This window comes from Callospermophilus lateralis, unplaced genomic scaffold, assembly GCF_048772815.1.
Source record: "Callospermophilus lateralis isolate mCalLat2 unplaced genomic scaffold, mCalLat2.hap1 Scaffold_103, whole genome shotgun sequence".
NCBI classification, from domain to species: domain Eukaryota; kingdom Metazoa; phylum Chordata; class Mammalia; order Rodentia; family Sciuridae; genus Callospermophilus; species Callospermophilus lateralis.
In genome coordinates, this window is record NW_027510486.1 from 1,380,460 (window position 1) to 1,397,330 (window position 16,871).

Below are 16,871 nucleotides of genomic sequence, written 5' to 3' on the forward strand. Positions count from 1 at the left end.
AAATGTAAATATAATGCATCATTATCTTAACTTTTTAATGAAACTCTCATCTTCACTTGCTTCTGGAATTTCCTACAGGAACCTGGTGAAACACAGAGAGTATTAATCTTGAAGTCAAGATCTGTCTCTACCACTTTATGACGTCTGTGTCTGGGCAAGATACTCACCTGTCCAGTTTAAACTAGGGGTATAAAGTTAAAGAAATCAGAAGATTAAAGAAACCAACCTATTCCTGTGTTATAAATTGAAGCCTGTTCCCCAAAGAGTAATGTTAAAATCTAACATCCAGTACCCCAGATAAGACCTTATTTGGAAATAGCGTCATTGCAGATATAATTTGTTAACATGAGGTCACACTGGATAGGATAGACCCTTGGTTTAATAAAGCAAGTTAGGAATACCATGTGACAATGTGTTAGGGATTGGAGGGATACATCTACAATCCAGGAAACTTCGAGGAGAGGACTTCTGCCACCATAAGTAGCTAGAAAGACGCAAGGACATGTATTCATGATTCTGGTATATATTAGCTTCATCACCCTAAAAATCCTCTGTGCTCTGCCTATTCAGCCCTCTCTCCCTCCTATGCTCTGACTGCCACTGATCTTTTTCCTGAATTCGTACTTTTCCTTTTTCACAATGTCATGTAGTTGAAATAATCCATTATGTAGCCTTTTCAGATTGGATTCTTTCATCTAGTATAATACATTTAAGGTTTCCTCATATCTTTACAGGGCTTGATAGCTCATTTCTTTTTAGTGCTGAATAACAAACAGTCTATTGTCTAAATGTACCAAAATTTATTTCTCCATTCACCTATGAAGAATATCTTGGTTATTACCAGGTTTGAGTAATTGTAAATAAATATCTGTTTGATGATGTAACTTTTCAACTCCTTTAGGTAAATAACAAGGACTGAATGCTGGATCTTATATATTATATATTTAGTTTTGTAAGAAACTGCCAATGCATCTTCCACCATTTTGCATTGCTGCCAGCAATGAATGAGAATTCCTGTTGTTCCAGATCCTAGCTAACATTTGGTATTGTCAGTGTTCTGTTTTGGTCATTCTCAGAATCTCATTGTTATTTAATTTGTATTTCCTTCATGATTTGTCATGTACTGCATCTTTTCATGTGCTTATATGTCATCTGTATATCTTCTTTGGTGAAGTGTCTGTAAGGTCTTTTCCCCATTTTGCATTTTAAGAGGGGTTTTGTGTGTATTTTAGAGAACAGATCTTTATCAGATATATTTTACAAATGTCTTCTCCTAGTGTGTGTCTTGTCTTTTAAGCCTAGCTCATTGATTCTTTCATGGATCGAACCTTTGGTATTGTATCAAAAAAGTCATCACCAAACTCAAGATCATTGAGATTTTCTCCTACATTATCTTCTATGTGTCTGATGGTTTTGCATTTATTAATTAAATCAGTGATTTGTTTTGAGGTGCTTTTGAGAAAGGTGCCTAGTCTATGTCTAGGTTTTTGCTTTTGCAAGTGGGTGTCCCATTGTCCCAGAAACATTTGTTGAACAGATTGTTTTTGTTGTGTGGCCTTTCTTCTTCATTTGAGATCAGCTGACTGTATTTATGAGGGTCTATTTCTGGTCTCTTTCTTCTGCTCCATTGATCTATCTGCCTATTCTTTTGTCAATATCATACTGCCTTGATTAATGTAGCTTTATGATAAGTTTTAAAGTCAGGTATCAGTCCTCCAACTTTGTTCTTCTCTTTCAACATTGAGTTGGCTACTCTGGGCCTTTTGCCTCTCTGTATAAACTTTACAATCTGTTTGTTCGTATCCACAAAATAACTTGTGGCATTTTGATTGGGATGGCATTGGATCTATAGATGGAATTTTTACTCTTAAGTATTATTTATTAATCTTTTCCTTTATAGGTAATACTTTTTGTATCTTACTTAATACACTTTTTAACATTAAGGCCATGAAGATACCTCTCTTGGCTTCAGTGGTTCTGACTTTTATTTCTCCTTTTAGCCAGAGGAGTAATAACTGGGAGATAGTACAAGAGAGGATTCCAGGGGTCAGTTTATGTCCCATTTCAGGAACTTGGTCATTATACTTGCTTATTTACATGTCCACTTTATATATGTGTTGCACTGCCATTAAAGCTAGAAAGATAAAAGGAACAAATAGGAGCCAATGACCTAAGAGATTCAAGGGGGGAGAAAATTCTTTGAAAGATTAGAGGAAATATTTGTGAGCAGATTATATAGCATCATAAATTTTCTCAATTCTCGGTTTATAATAAGCCACATTTTACTAATGGTAATTTATTAAAACTTGTTTACTCAAAATAAACAGCACTGAGCTTGAAGCAGTGCTGAGTATAAGATAAAGTGTGATACTAGTGGCATTCCTCTGTCCTTAGCCAAGAGAAGTGCACACTTGACAGCTGGTTCTGGTGACCCAACATTGAGTGGCACTGAACTTCGAGACAAATGTGCAGATGTGAACTTAAGAGCACTCTTCTGTAGCCTCTGATGCCTACGCACAAAATTACCCTCTGTGCACTCATTCTCCATCCTTGACAAAAAGATTTTTCAGGGAGCAAATGTAAACTGTTGGACAATCTTTTTTGAGATGGAAACAGAGTGAACAATAAAATAGAGGTTAATAATGAAAGTTAAGAAAACTAAGGTAATCAGAAACAGTGAGTGAGAAAAGCAACTCAGGTACTCCTGGGTACCATAGCAGGGAAGAGTGGAAGAAATCGATAATTAAGATCATCTTCAGAAAGATAATAAAGAATTCAAGCCCAAGCCTAGGAGTTTGCATTTCTAATCAGATCATGCACCCTTGTATTTACAGCATTCACCATTTCTATATCCAAGCATCATCTTTCAGAATCACAATGCTGTAATTCATCCTACTCAGGCATGTAAAATCATCCTTTTTCTAACATTAAGCATATTTAATCATGACGATTTATAATAGCCCTTTAGGACTTTAATGAAAGGAAGGCATTTGATACATGATATTTGCAGTAATCATAATACTGCAAGATTTAAAGTATAATTTTTCACAGTGTTAGATCACAAAGCCAAATGGTCCATGTTTTTAGTTAATTATTTTAAGTGCTTTGGGGGGAGATCAGCATCCAGAAATTAATTAATAGTTTTCCTCTGTATAATTGTCAGTGTTGTCACTGGTTCCTGCTACTGGCTGCCAACTCCTTTATACTCTTGCTCAAGTGGCAATCGGCAAAGGCGATTAATGCTAACCACTTGTCCTAATAGCCAAATGCCAAATGTCAAACCACACGCAGGATCGTAATTATGCTTTAGGAAGTGGATAGGTTCAGCTTTGTTAGCCAAGAGTTAACCTCAAATTTGGAGGTCTCTTGAACTAGTGCTTGCAGAAAATACCCCTGACGTGGCATCCTTGGGGACACCAGGATGGCAGTTGCATACAAAGCTAAGAGCCTTGAAATTCCTTTTCAGAAGAGTCTAAGCCTTTCTTTGACAAGCTCTAAAGGTTCTCTCTGACTACTCTTCTGGTATCAGTCAAATTTACCCACATTCCAGCTCCACTTGAGTGGAATTCAAGTTCCTAAATTTAGGTATTCGCTGTTAAGAACAGGTCTCATGCTTCATGGCCCTTTGTGACATGTGTTTATTTGAAGAGGTAAGTCCATGAAGCAATGCCTTCCTCATATTTTATAAGTTCTACCTGACTCGGGGAAAAAGAAACGGGCCTTCCGCCAACAGGCAGTGATGTGGGGCAAGGATGAAGGTGAGGTACATTCCCTGGCTTACTGATTACAGCCCCCTCAGTATTAAGATGCGGTGTCAAAGCACAGTAGCATGTGACACATTCGAGAGAGTTCAGGTTTCCAGCAACTTCAAACAAGAGCGCTGAAATAAACAGAACATCACAAAACCCATACATCAAAACTGAAGCTCGTTGTTTTACACATACGACATGTAGAAAGACCACCTCTAACCAGTGCCTGGGACCTCCTGCATGCCTTTGTGTCCTGCCATCAGGTCTCAGACATGCCTCTCCTTCATTCCTTTTGTCCTGATTTATTTACTCAGTTTCACTATCATTATGATGATTATTGATTCTAATTTAGTTCTGTGCGTTTTCTAAACTACTTAACTCTTCTATGGAATAAGAATATCAAGATTATGTTGGAGCCATAGGAGATGCCCTCAATCTATTACTCAAAGATTATTTACTCTTTTCTATGTACAGTTTTGGTTAATCTCAGTCATCTGATTTCACAACACACAGCAACATAGAAGCCCGAGCTGACAGTGCTGTCATCTGTTGATGTAGCACAGCATATTAAGCTACTTAATAGAAGATGTTGAGTGCACCAGTAAATGAGTCAGCATTGATACCTAGAGCCAGAAAAGAAGGTAGAAACAAGTTAAAAACAAATACAAGCTTGGTATGGTGGTGCATGTCTGTAATCCCAGCAGTTTGGGAGGCTGAGACAGGAGGATTGCGAGTTCAAAGCCAGCTTCAGCAATAGTGAGGTGCTAAGAACCTCAGTGAAGCCCTATCTCTAAATAAAACACACACAAAAAAGAGCTTGGGATGTGGCTCAGTGGTTAAGTGCCCCTTAGTTCAATCCTCAGTACCAAAAGAAAGAAAGAAAAGAAAAATACAAGAAACAGGAGCACAGCAGTCAGGGCCCACATTGTGTGACTTCTGCATGGACGCTGAAAGCCTTTGGTGATTATAGAACAATAGTTCATATTGGTAGGTATAACTATATTCCTTCAACATACTGGAAAGTCTTTGCTCATGAAGAGAGGGATGTTATCACACACTATAGAAAACATTTCATTTGAAGGTAACCAAGTTTTAGAACATAAAGCTTAAGAGAGGAATACTATTCAACTCTCTGGAAAATCCACTTCTTCCCAATGCCTCATTCCCAGGCAGTGTTCAATACCTAGAGAGTTGATGAACTGGTCTGAGTCCTCCTCAGGTGGAAAACCTCAGGAAAAGCAAGGTAAGTACAGAACTCAGACGGTTTAGAGCTAGGTTGACTCACTCAATCATGATGGGCAGGGAGCAATTCCAACCCACCCAGGGCTGTGCTAAATCCCTGAAGGAGCCCTCATTACCATTAAGAAAGGGAGAGTTAACAGCAAGCCTCCAAATTCACTCATCCTCCAGCAAGTGATTGCTCATTAGGCCCTCTCAACCCAGTGACCTACAGAGCAACCTGACTCCCTCACCGCCCTTCTGTGCGCCAAACTTGGGTTTCCTCAAGGTTCCTAAATGAGAAGGAAGTTCCTGGATGCGTGCTCAAAATTGTTTGGACAACAGATGCTATAGGACTGGAAGTTATTATATAAATGTTATTATTATTATTATTATTTGAGACTTGACTCCTCTCGTGATACAAATCACAGCCCTAGACAAAGGCACCCACAAACCCTAGGTTTCCCAGTAGCAACTCTGGCCAATCCATTTCCCATGGAGCCCAGTAAGCAGCAGCATGTAGGGGCTCCAGTTTTGGGAGAAACACCCCTTTATTATAAGGAGTCTGTTTTCACCAGCCAGTTAAATAGAGGTGATCACAGTCTGAGAGCTGAACCCCACACTTATCACTTCTCAATTACAGAGAACAGAGATTGACTGACTTTTGTTGTTGTTGTTGCTGCTGCTGTTTACAGAATTATGCAAAACTTATTCCTGGAGCCACAGTGGGACTGCTTCAGAAGGACTCTGGAAACATTCTCCAGCTCATTATCTCAGCTTATGAAGTATGTATGATACTTTGTAAGAAGTTGGCTTCTTGTTTTGTATTTCTTTAGTATTCACAAACTCAGATGTGTTTTAGGCAATGAACTGCACTCTCATTTGTTGGTAAGAGTCTTGATCCAAAGAAAATCTCTCTGTATGAATGTAGCCAAAATATTAAAATTGGTTTACTTCATTTGAAAAGTGGAGCAGCAGGTAGAAAATCACAAACCTGGACAGAAAGTTGAGATAGTTGAAGTTATTTTCATAATAACCCACAGCAGCACTGTTCCCAGCAAAATTTTTAAGTTGACTAGAAAGACTCCATGAGTCATACAATCAAGCTCTCTTCGGTCTCCAAAAAGAAAAAAAAAATCTACTTGTAAATTGTCGGGGACAGGTCCTGTGGCCAAGGGCTGTCCCCTGCCCAAGGAAAGATGGGGCTTGGTTTGGGGCCAAATCAGCCGCCTTTGGCGTAAACAAGTTTGTGCCTGTACCAGGAAGTCCACCCCATTGGCCGGTAGAAACCACAAGAGCTCGGGCCCAGTAAATGCTTCCTGTCTTCCCTATTATGTGTCCACAAGGTTGAGATGTGACCTTCTCTGTGATTGGCTCCTATGTCCTATATATACTACGCAATTTCTTGGTACCGGGATCCTCTTGTTGCGCCTTCAATAAAACCTGTCACAGTTCCGCTGGGTCCTTGTCTTTCTTTTGTTCGACTCTGCTGGTAGGAGTCGGCAAGTGGTGCCGAGACCCGGGAACCTCTCGCACAAGAGAGAAACGAAAAAAGTCCGCGGAAGGCGGCAATTCAAGTTCGCATCTCAGCGGCGATCAGAGAAAGTTCGCAGCAAAGCGACAATCAAAAGCTCGCGGAAGTGCGATGAATCGAAAGTTTGCGGTAAGCGTCGGAGCATATGTATGTGTCCGTGTTCAAGTCTAATTTGTGGTTGTGTATTACGTGTATTTTGTTTCTGTTTCTTGTTTATTTGTGTTTTGTGGGTTATCAAGTATATTTAGCTAGTAACCATGGGATCAGAAATATCGAGGCAGAGAATGGAAACTCCTCTGAGAGTATTGCTGAAGGCTAATGGTACACCATTAAAAGCCGGTACTGCTCGCAAATTCCTTAAGACAGTAGAACAGTGCGCCCCCTGGTTTTTAGATGAAGGAATCTTCAATATTCCCCAGTGGCAGCATCTTGGGGAAAGTTTAAAAAAGGCAGACACACAAAAGGCATTGCCTGCCGGCACCCTGGTGATATGGAGTCTTGTACAAACTTGCTTAAATTCAGAAACTTTACAAAATCATACAGCTATTAAGGAAGGGGACAAAATCTTAGAAGAAATTAAGGAAAAACAGTCTCAAGCCTCCTTAGGAGGTAATAAAGAGAGTGATAGTGAAATGTCCGGAGATGAACTAGAAGAAGTGGTCCGGCAAATGGAGGATTGTAATGTTAATAAGGCTCAGCCTCCTGCCCCACCTCTGACACTGCCTCCTTGCGGAGGACGGGAAGTTCCTGAATGCTGTCGCGAGAATAGTAAAGGATGGACTGATTTTCATAATCTAGCGGCAACATTCCGCGTTCTCCAAGACCAAAATAATGCAAGATACCATCAACAGCTGGATTTCAAATTAGTTAAGCAACTTAAAGAGGCCACTAGTCAATAAGGGCCTCAAGCTCCATTTACCTTGGCCATGGTTGAATCCATGGGAAGTCAGTATTATGCACCAGATGATTGGGTCTCTATAACTAGGGCAGTCCTATCTGGAGGACAATATTTATTATGGAAAGCAGCATGGCATGAAATCTGTACAGACATTGCAAGACATAATGCCAGGGCAGGGAACCCTCATTGGAATGTAGATATGATGACTGGTCAGGGTCAATATGCAGGAGTTGCTAATCAAGTGGGCTATGATCCTGCCGTTTATTTACAGATTGGTTCTGCCTCAGTTAAAGCCTGGAAGGCAGTACCTGAACCGGGTGATGTTCAGGGACATTTATCTAAAATAATGCAGGGGCCTAATGAGCCATATTCAGATTTTGTGGACTGCCTCATTAAAATGGCTAGTAGAGTTTTTGGAGACATTGAGGCAGCCATGCCCCTTGTGACACAATTGGCATATGAACAAGCAAACAAATACTGTCAAGAAGCTATTCGACCCTGGAAAAACAAGAGAGATTTATCTACTTATATAAAATTATGTAGAGATGTTAATGATGTGGCAATACAAGGACAAGTATTAGCCAATGCCATTGTACAAGGATTACAAAAGAGTAGAACAAACACTGGTGCTCCAGGCACCTGTTTTCATTGTAAGCAACCTGGGCACATAAAAAGAAACTGCCCTATTTTACAAAATCAACCACATCCATTACTGAGACCAAAACCTAACCTCTGTCCTCGATGCAAAAGAGGAAATCATTGGGCTAATGAATGTAGATCTGTGGTTGATGTCTATGGACAACCCATTCTACCCAGACAACAACAGTCAAAAAACGGGCAGAGGGGCCCATCACCTCGGGGCCCTCAAATGTACGGGGTGATTCAACAGGTCCCATGCACTTATTGGCCCCCTACGAGCCAAGGGACAATTCCTGTGAGCAACGAGACATCAGAGCCACAGCTCGACTCGTTTTGACTCCAGAAATGGGAACACAGCCAGTAGAGACAGACTTTATAGGGCCTCTATCAAAGGATAGTCAAGGATTAATATTAGGACATCCTAATATGGCACACAAGGGCATCATAGTCTATCCTCTGCTAGTTGAAGCAAGTGCAGGTCCCCTAAAGGTTCTTTTATCTCCTCCACGTGGAGTTGTCATCATAACCCCAGGAGATGTTATAGCTTCCCTTGCCTTAATTCCTAACATTAATAAGTTTAAAAACAAGCCGTGGGCCTTTTTCAATATTGACATGCAACAACGGCCCATGTATCCTATTATGATTAATGGACAAAAATTTTTTGGGTTACTTGATACAGGCGCTGATAGATCCATTATCAGACAAGTAGACTGGCCAAAATCCTGGCCTCTTCAAAAGGATTCTCAGACTCTAAGAGGATTGGGAACAACTGAAAATCCCAATTGCAGCACCGCTACCCTTTCATGGTCCGATGAAGAGGGACATTCGGGAGTTATTCAGCCATATGTCCTCCCTATTCCAGTTAATCTTTGGGGACGGGACATCTTGACTCAAATGGATGTAACCTTAACTACCCAAAGATATTATTCACCCCAAGCAAGACAGATTATGAGTCAACAAGGTTATACATCAGGAGGATTAGGAAATAAAGGACAAGGACGACAACAGCCGGTTCCTTTTTCTATAGTAGGCCACAATGGCATGGGAGGACCAGGCCTGGGTTTTTCCTAGGGGCCACTGATGTTCCAAATTACTCTCCTATTAAAATTACTTGGAATAAAAATATACCAGTGTGGGTCTCTCAGTGGCCCCTATCTCAGAAAAAATTAAAAGCTGCCCACAAATTGGTTCAAGAACAGTTAAATGCAGGTCATATTAAACCCCCTACTTCTCCCTGGAATACGCCTATATTTGTGATCAAAAAGAAATCAGGTAAATGGAGGTTACTTCATGATCTTAGAAAAGTCAATGATTGTATGGAACCCATGGGCCCAGTTCAAATGGGCTTGCTAGTCATATCGGCACTACCAAAAAATTGGGAAACTATTATCATAGATATCAAAGATTGTTTCTTTTCTATTCCTCTACATCCTACAGATACAAAGTACTTTGCATTTTCCATTCCTTCTCAAAACAATTCACAACCCTCCTTACGATATGAATGGACTGTTTTACCTCAGGGAATGGCTAACAGCCCCACGTTATGCCAACTTTTTGTTCATGCAGCATTGGAGCCTTTTAAAAATAAATTTCCAGATGTTCTGATTTACCATTATATGGATGATATCCTGCTGTGCCACCAAGATAAATTATTACTGACTCCATCATTGGCTAAACTTCAAAGCATCTTAAAAAACTGGGGTCTATATATAGCCCCAGAAAAGATTCAGGTTGACTCTGTACAGACATACCTAGGCACTAAATTGTCTTCCCAGGTTGTACGTCCTTTAAAGATTACCCTAAGAGTTGACCATTTGACAACTCTTAATGATTTTCAAAAACTGTTGGGAGACATAAATTGGATTCAGCCTTACTGCAAAATACCTGACATAACAATTAAACCTCTTTATGACATTCTTAAAGGAGATCCAGCTCTTGATTCTCCTAGATCATTGTCACCAGAGGCTAGAGAAGCTCTGTTGAAGGTTACTGAAGCCTTACAGATGGCTCAAGTGGACAAAATAGACTACAGTAAGCCCCTTTTATTCTGTGTTCTACCTGATAAAGCCATCCCTTCTGGAGTATTTTGGCAAACTGGTCTCATCGCCTGGATTTACTTAGCACATTCTCCAGGTAAAGTTATATCTTACTACCCTACCTTAGTAGCCGATGTCATACTAAAAGCTTTAAAATTTTCCTTGTCTGCTTTTGGAAAACAACCTGATATTATCGTTACCCCGTATACTACTGAACAAATAGAAATATTGATTAATACCATTGACAGTTGGGCCATTCTTAGAGTTGCTACCAATGCTTTGTTAGACAATCACTATCCTAAAAATCCATTATTATCTTTCTTCCAAAACCATCCTGTCATTTTCCCCCGTGTCACCCATTCTGTACCTCTTTCTGGGGCTCTAACCGTGTGCACAGATGGTTTGCATGGAGGCATTGGCACTATTGCAACCATGACAAACACAGAAGCTTTTGTTTTCCCTCCAGGTTCTGCTCAACATATAGAATTATATGCAGTTTTACAAACGTTTAAAATTTATGAAAATGACCCTTTCAACCTTCTATCTGACAGTTATTATGTAGTCAATGCCGTCCAAAGGCTTGAATGTGCTGGCATTATATCCTCCAAATCCACTATCACCAATATTCTTCAAACTCTCCAAACTGTCATTTGGGCTCGCACCCAACCTTTCTTTATTGGACATATTAGAGCACATACTAATCTGCCAGGTCCTCTCAATTTTCTCAATCGTAGAGCAGATCTCGCTACTAAAGATGTCATTATTCTGTTTGCTGTTGAACAGGCGCAACATTTTCATTCCAAGTTTCATGTTAACTCCCACACTCTAAAGACAAAATTTCATATTACTAAAGATCAAGCCAGAAATATTGTTGTCAATTGTAAAAATTGTGTTACTTTCCTACCACAACGCAACCTAGGTTTTAATCCCCGTGGTGTGCTCCCTAATTGCATCTGGCAAATGGATGTCACTCATTAACCCCCATTTGGTGGAATGGCATACATCCACGTGTCCATTGATACTTACTCTAATGTGATTTTTGCCTCCTGCCATACTGGAGAAAAGGCTAATGATGTTATATCCCATTGTTTACAAGCGTTTGCTGCATGGGGTCCCCTAAAACCTTTAAAACTGATAATATCCCCACCTACACCTCTAATAGTTTCAAACAGTTCCTTGCCTGTTTTAATATCACTCACGTCACTGGCATTCCATATAATCCTCAAGGTCAAGGAATTATTGAAAGAGCCCATCAAACGTTAAAGGCCATCTTACAAAAACAAATAGGGGGAATAGGGGAGTCCTTCTGCTCCCCTAAAGACCTTCTCTCTATTGCTTTATTTACCCTAAATTTTTTAAATTTAGACAAACATGGACACTCGGCTGCCGAACGGCATGCCTCCCCTGATCTTACAAAGCGCCCTCAAGTGATGTGGAAAGATGTTCTAACTGGCAAATTGTTCGGCCCGGATCCAGTTTTAGTGTGGAACCGAGGCGCTGTTTGTGGTTTTCCCCAGGACCAACAATCACCAATCTGGATACCAGAAAGATTGACTCGCAAATATCACCATGATACCTCCCAAGAAGTTAATGCTCCTGATGTTCCTGATGCTCACAAAGATGACTCTGCTTTTTACTCACCCTCTTCCTATAAGTCCTAATTTAGCTCAACCAAAAAACAAATCTCCTTCAAGAAAAAGTGGACATATTGGCTGATGTCGCAAGATCTTGTGTCACTAGCTCCAAATTTGTAAACCTTTCCCAAACTGCCAGTCTTTCCAAAGAATAATCCTCATACCTTTGTAAAACTTAGTCTACACAGTTAAAAGATCTTACTCAACAACTTCGGTTAAAAATTGCTAACGTTAATAATACTCGAGTCCAAGTGCTTTCTGCTGGTTAAATGTGGGATTTTTTTCATTTGGACAATCCTGGTTTAGCTTTATCGCCATGGGAAGATTTATATGCTTAGGATTTCTAGGCATTCTTTGCTGCTTGTCACTTACATCAACAAAACCAGCGTCATCGCCAGGCCATGGTGCAGGCCTTTCTTGAGGCTGGCACTTCCCCACAGGTTTGGCTACTGATGCTGGATGGGTAGCCAGAGACAGGTAAGACTGGTGGGCTCGCTTGTCAACCTAAGACAGGGCAACAGACCAACACACCATGCTGCCTGTTGTACCAATGATGGGTAAGGCTTGCGAGCGCCACTGGCAACCTAAGACAGGCACCATCCCGTAGCTCCTGTTTTTTCTTTTAAAAGAAAGAAGGGGGAGCTGTCAGGGGCAGTTCCTGTGGCCAAGGGCTGTCCCCTGCCCAAGGAAAGATGGGGCTTGGTTTTGGGCCAAATCAGCCGCCTTTGGCATAAACAAGTTTGTGCCTGTACCAGGAAGTCCACCCCATTGGCCGATAGAAACCACAAGAGCTCGGGCCCAGTAAATGCTTCCTGTCTTCCCTATTATGTGTCCACAAGGTTGATATGTGACCTTCTCTGTGATTGGCTCCTATGTCCTATATATACTACGCACTTTCTTGGTACCGGGTTCCTCTTGTTGCGCCTTCAATAAAACCTGTCACAGTTCCGCTGGGTCCTTGTCTTTCTTTTGTTCGACTCTGCTGGTCGGAGTCGGCAGTAAATTGCCATTGATTGAAGAAGTTATGTAGGGAACCAACTCCAGGGGTTTAATGAGACAAGATCATTAATTCAAGCAAGAATACAGACTCTTGGCTACACACCAAAATACCAAAAGCACACCAGCATGCCACGTTCAAGGCTCTCAACTTTAGTGAACCAGGGAAATTTCCATTGGTTTAACAAGTATGTAGGTAATTTTTGTGTGTGTGTGTGTGTGTGTGCCTTGACGGTGAGTTAGTACTGAGGACAGAATTCCTCCCTTAAAATGGGATATATATACCTACAGGGTTATTGTTTTCCTTTTTTTGCCCCCATTTTCTAACTCAGTCAACCATGCCCAGTTGCCAAATCTTCTTTATTTTGGTTCCTAAATATCATCCCCCTTTATTTGCCTTTAATGTAAAAAAAAAAAAAAAAAAAAAAGCAAAACCCCACAAAGAGGTAGATGAAGCTCTAAATTAGGAGGGGCATAGAAAAAGTAAATTTTTAGGAAGCAGTAAAGCTCCAGCATTTGCTTTAAGCAGCGTTTCCATAATAATGAACGAATAAAATTATCCTATTTTGGATGTATTAAAATTGCAAATAAATGACCCTAGCGAGTATACAATACTCAGCATATACTGAACCAGTGTTCCCTAACTAATGACATATCAGGATCATCTGAGAAGATTTTTTAAAAACCAGGCATACTCAGATTCCTTTGTTTCTAACTTTGAAGAAGTTGAGGGGAAGGTGGAAGCTACACATTTTGGAAAAAAAAACCCTCCACAATGATTTTTCTTAAAAAAAAAAAACTCCATTTCACCTCACCAATTTTGAAACTCACTTGAAGTGGAAGGAAGCAACAAATTCCTTTTCAAGTATTTTATTTCCTCAGAGAATAAAATAAAGATGTGTCCATTTAAATTTTAAGAGGATGGGGTTTTTCTCACTGATGATCCTCAGAAATTTCTGTTTTCTTAGCTCACATCAAAAATTAATCACCACATTAGCTCATGCTTGAAATTCTTCCAGACAGGAAAGTACATCAACAAAACACTATAAAAACCTTCCTCGCTCCCATGCAGTAATTAAAGTTTTAATGTGTAGAATCAAATAAAATCACAAAGCAATCCTTCACTGGATTATAGCATTTTCTGTTTTCTTTAACCCAATACTTTCCAAAGTGTTGGCCAGTAACATCTCCAAAGAAATCAAGCAAATTAGAAAACAGTGAATAATCAAAACTAGTTCCCCCTCCCACCTGACGAGTCTATCCATGCCCCTGCTTGCTCTGCCAGAGGTTATATCCCACTTTATGGTCCCAAGTCACCACATAAGTTACAGTGCAGTTGAACTCAAAGCATTAAACATTTGAATTGAATCTGTGTCCTCATTTTACTCTCCCCAAAATACCAGTAAGTATCCATTATTCTTCTACTAAACAATCTTGGTCTAGAGTTATTGGAACTTTATGATTCAGGGTGAATAAAGTATGTGATCAATCATGACAAAAGCAGAAATTATTTTTCTACTATGTTATTTTTAAATGTATTCTAAAAAAGACTTTAAAATATAGAGACCTACAGACTGAATTTCTTTTTCAGTCTATAAAAAAAGGAAAGACTATATTGAGAGAAAACATAAAATCCATCTGTTTGACTTCTTATAGGGCAGAGGCAGATGTGTTTATAGTTTGTGGCTATAAACATTAGATGAGTATTTTATGGTGCCATATTGATATTTTTTAAAATTTTAAATACTGGGTGTATACTCATCTGCCTATCTCTTACTAATTTCCTCCCTTCCCAAACCACATAATAAAGGCTCCTGAAATACCAGTGATCCCAAGGGCAAGCTCCTCTACTGGAATTTAAACCCTGGGAAGGAATCCACTGGTTTATTTTGGTTGTCCTGGCTCCTAGGAGATGTTCAATCAGCAAATGAATGAAATAATAAAACATACAAATTAACATGTATGCCCTTTCCTTGGGAAATTTACACTAAAATATTCCTGGTCAAATTTGCAATGATTCTCAATCATACCAATGCTGAGACTTCCTTCAGTTAGGTCAGATGATGTCACTTACTGATCCTCATTAAGGATGTCACCTATTGACACATCCCTCATTTCTCATTTAGCTCCTGGAGATTCACTATGCATCTCCAATGCTACTTTTGTCTTAATTCTTGATGATTTCAAAATAAACAGAATTTGGAGAAGGTAGGGTCATCTGACTCTGAAAGGAAAATTAAGTTTGAAGCTAAATATGCTTATAAAATGCTATCAATGAAATGGGTATATGAACTCAAAAACTTTTAGATGAATTGAAGTTTAACTTACTTCATAATATTTTTAAATTCATTTTTATTCTGTTTTTTATCTTTAATAATTTGGTTTTATCCCCCAAAATATGTACATTGATGTTGTAAGTTTATAAGAAATAGAAAAGTAAAATAAGCTTCTGAGAACAGAAATCCAGTCTCATCCTACACTTGACTCTACATTAAATGTACAATAGGCACTCAATGAATTCTAATAATGACTTTATGGCAGTTTCCCCTACATTTTGCCACCTCTAAATCTTGGATCAATTTGTTAATTCATGGTGCCTTACAATCACTGCATGCCAGGTGGAAGTCATGACATGGTTTTATTGACAGTTGTGATCATTGTCACTTCAACTCCTAGAATGCATTGTTGCTATGTAACTGCTAAATTTAATTTCCATTTTAAATATCTTTGAAAACTTTGTCCTATGAGTTGATATTAAGATGAAAGTTATTATGTATGCAGAAATGTACCAAAACAGAGCAGCAGGGTGTAAATTTGATATCAGTGAAGCAAATATTGCTCATTGGAGGAATGGCTGTAATTCTGAATTTCTTACAAATCGACAAACAGTTACTTTATGGGACCTAAGAAATGAAGGCACTTACAAGTAAATGAAACTGTTATTATATTTTATTATCAAGATACAAGCAAAAAAAAATTGTCTTTTATATGCCAAACTATGCAACGCAGGAGAATTTGCTAAATGCTTCAGAATGGATGGAATTATTTTCGGAGCATTGATAGACTAATGACTATCATAGGTTGTGCAGAACCACATGAGTTATTTTTATCATAGTTTATCATGTGATAATAGCATATCTTATGATTAATGGTGTCTTAAATTCAATATTGATTGTCATTTCCTTGCTTGATTAATAATATGGTAAATTTCTTTTAGATCCAATTTAATTTTATTCATTTATAGTTTAATGACTCGGTTTCCTCTTCTGGTTGTACTTTCTGTTGTGACTTATTTAACCCTTAATTCAAGGAACTGCGGTCTGAGGTGGAACTGGAGGTATTAGGAGACACCGAAGGACTCAACCTGTCCTTCACAGCTGTCTGTAACAATGGCACCCTCTTCCCACACCAAAAGAAATGCTTGCACATGAACGTGGGAGACATAGTAAGTAGATGGACAATGCAGCTGTATGAAAAAAATATTCAGATTGTCAGAGGTTAGCTTAGCATACTGGAGCTGGGCTCCTTTCAAGAATTTCAAAGATTTCCTAATAGACACTTTTGGCAAAGCTGATTTCCACACGGCCTTGTTTCACCTCCTGCAGGTTGGTGGTCGGAGGAAGTAGATAATTGGTATTTTCTTTTCCAGGCTTCATTCAACGTGACTGTGATCATACCCAACTGTGAGAGAAGCAGGTGCATTATCATAAAGCCTGTGGGGCTGGGGGACACCCTGGAAATACTCATCAGTCCTGAGTGCCACTGTGACTGTCAGAAAGAAGTGGAAGTGAACAGCTCCAAATGCCACAATGGAAACGGCTCCTTCCAGTGTGGGGTGTGTGCCTGCAATCCTGGCCACATGGGCCCTCACTGCGAGTGTGGCAAGGACATCCTGAGCACAGATTCCTGCAAGGAGGCCTCCCGATCACCCCTCATGCAGTGGAAGGGGCGACTGCTACTGTGGGCAGTGCATCTGCCACCTGTCTCCCTAAGGAAACATTTATGGGCCTTACTGCCAGTGTGACAATTTCTCCTGCGTGAGACACAAATGGCTGCTCTGTGGAGGTAGGCCACATCTAAAGGCATCTCACTGCTATTTAAATATCAGGAAGGGGCTTTGCATCTTTTCCACCTTTAAAGATTCCTGGGCATAGTGGGTGTTCTATA

The 16,871-nt window shown here is 39.7% G+C and overlaps 1 pseudogene; it reads left to right on the top strand.

The window, feature by feature from the left end:
* The window catches only part of LOC143387483 (integrin beta-6-like), a 137,283-nt pseudogene that overhangs the window by 19,514 nt on the left and 100,898 nt on the right, over positions 1-16,871 (top strand).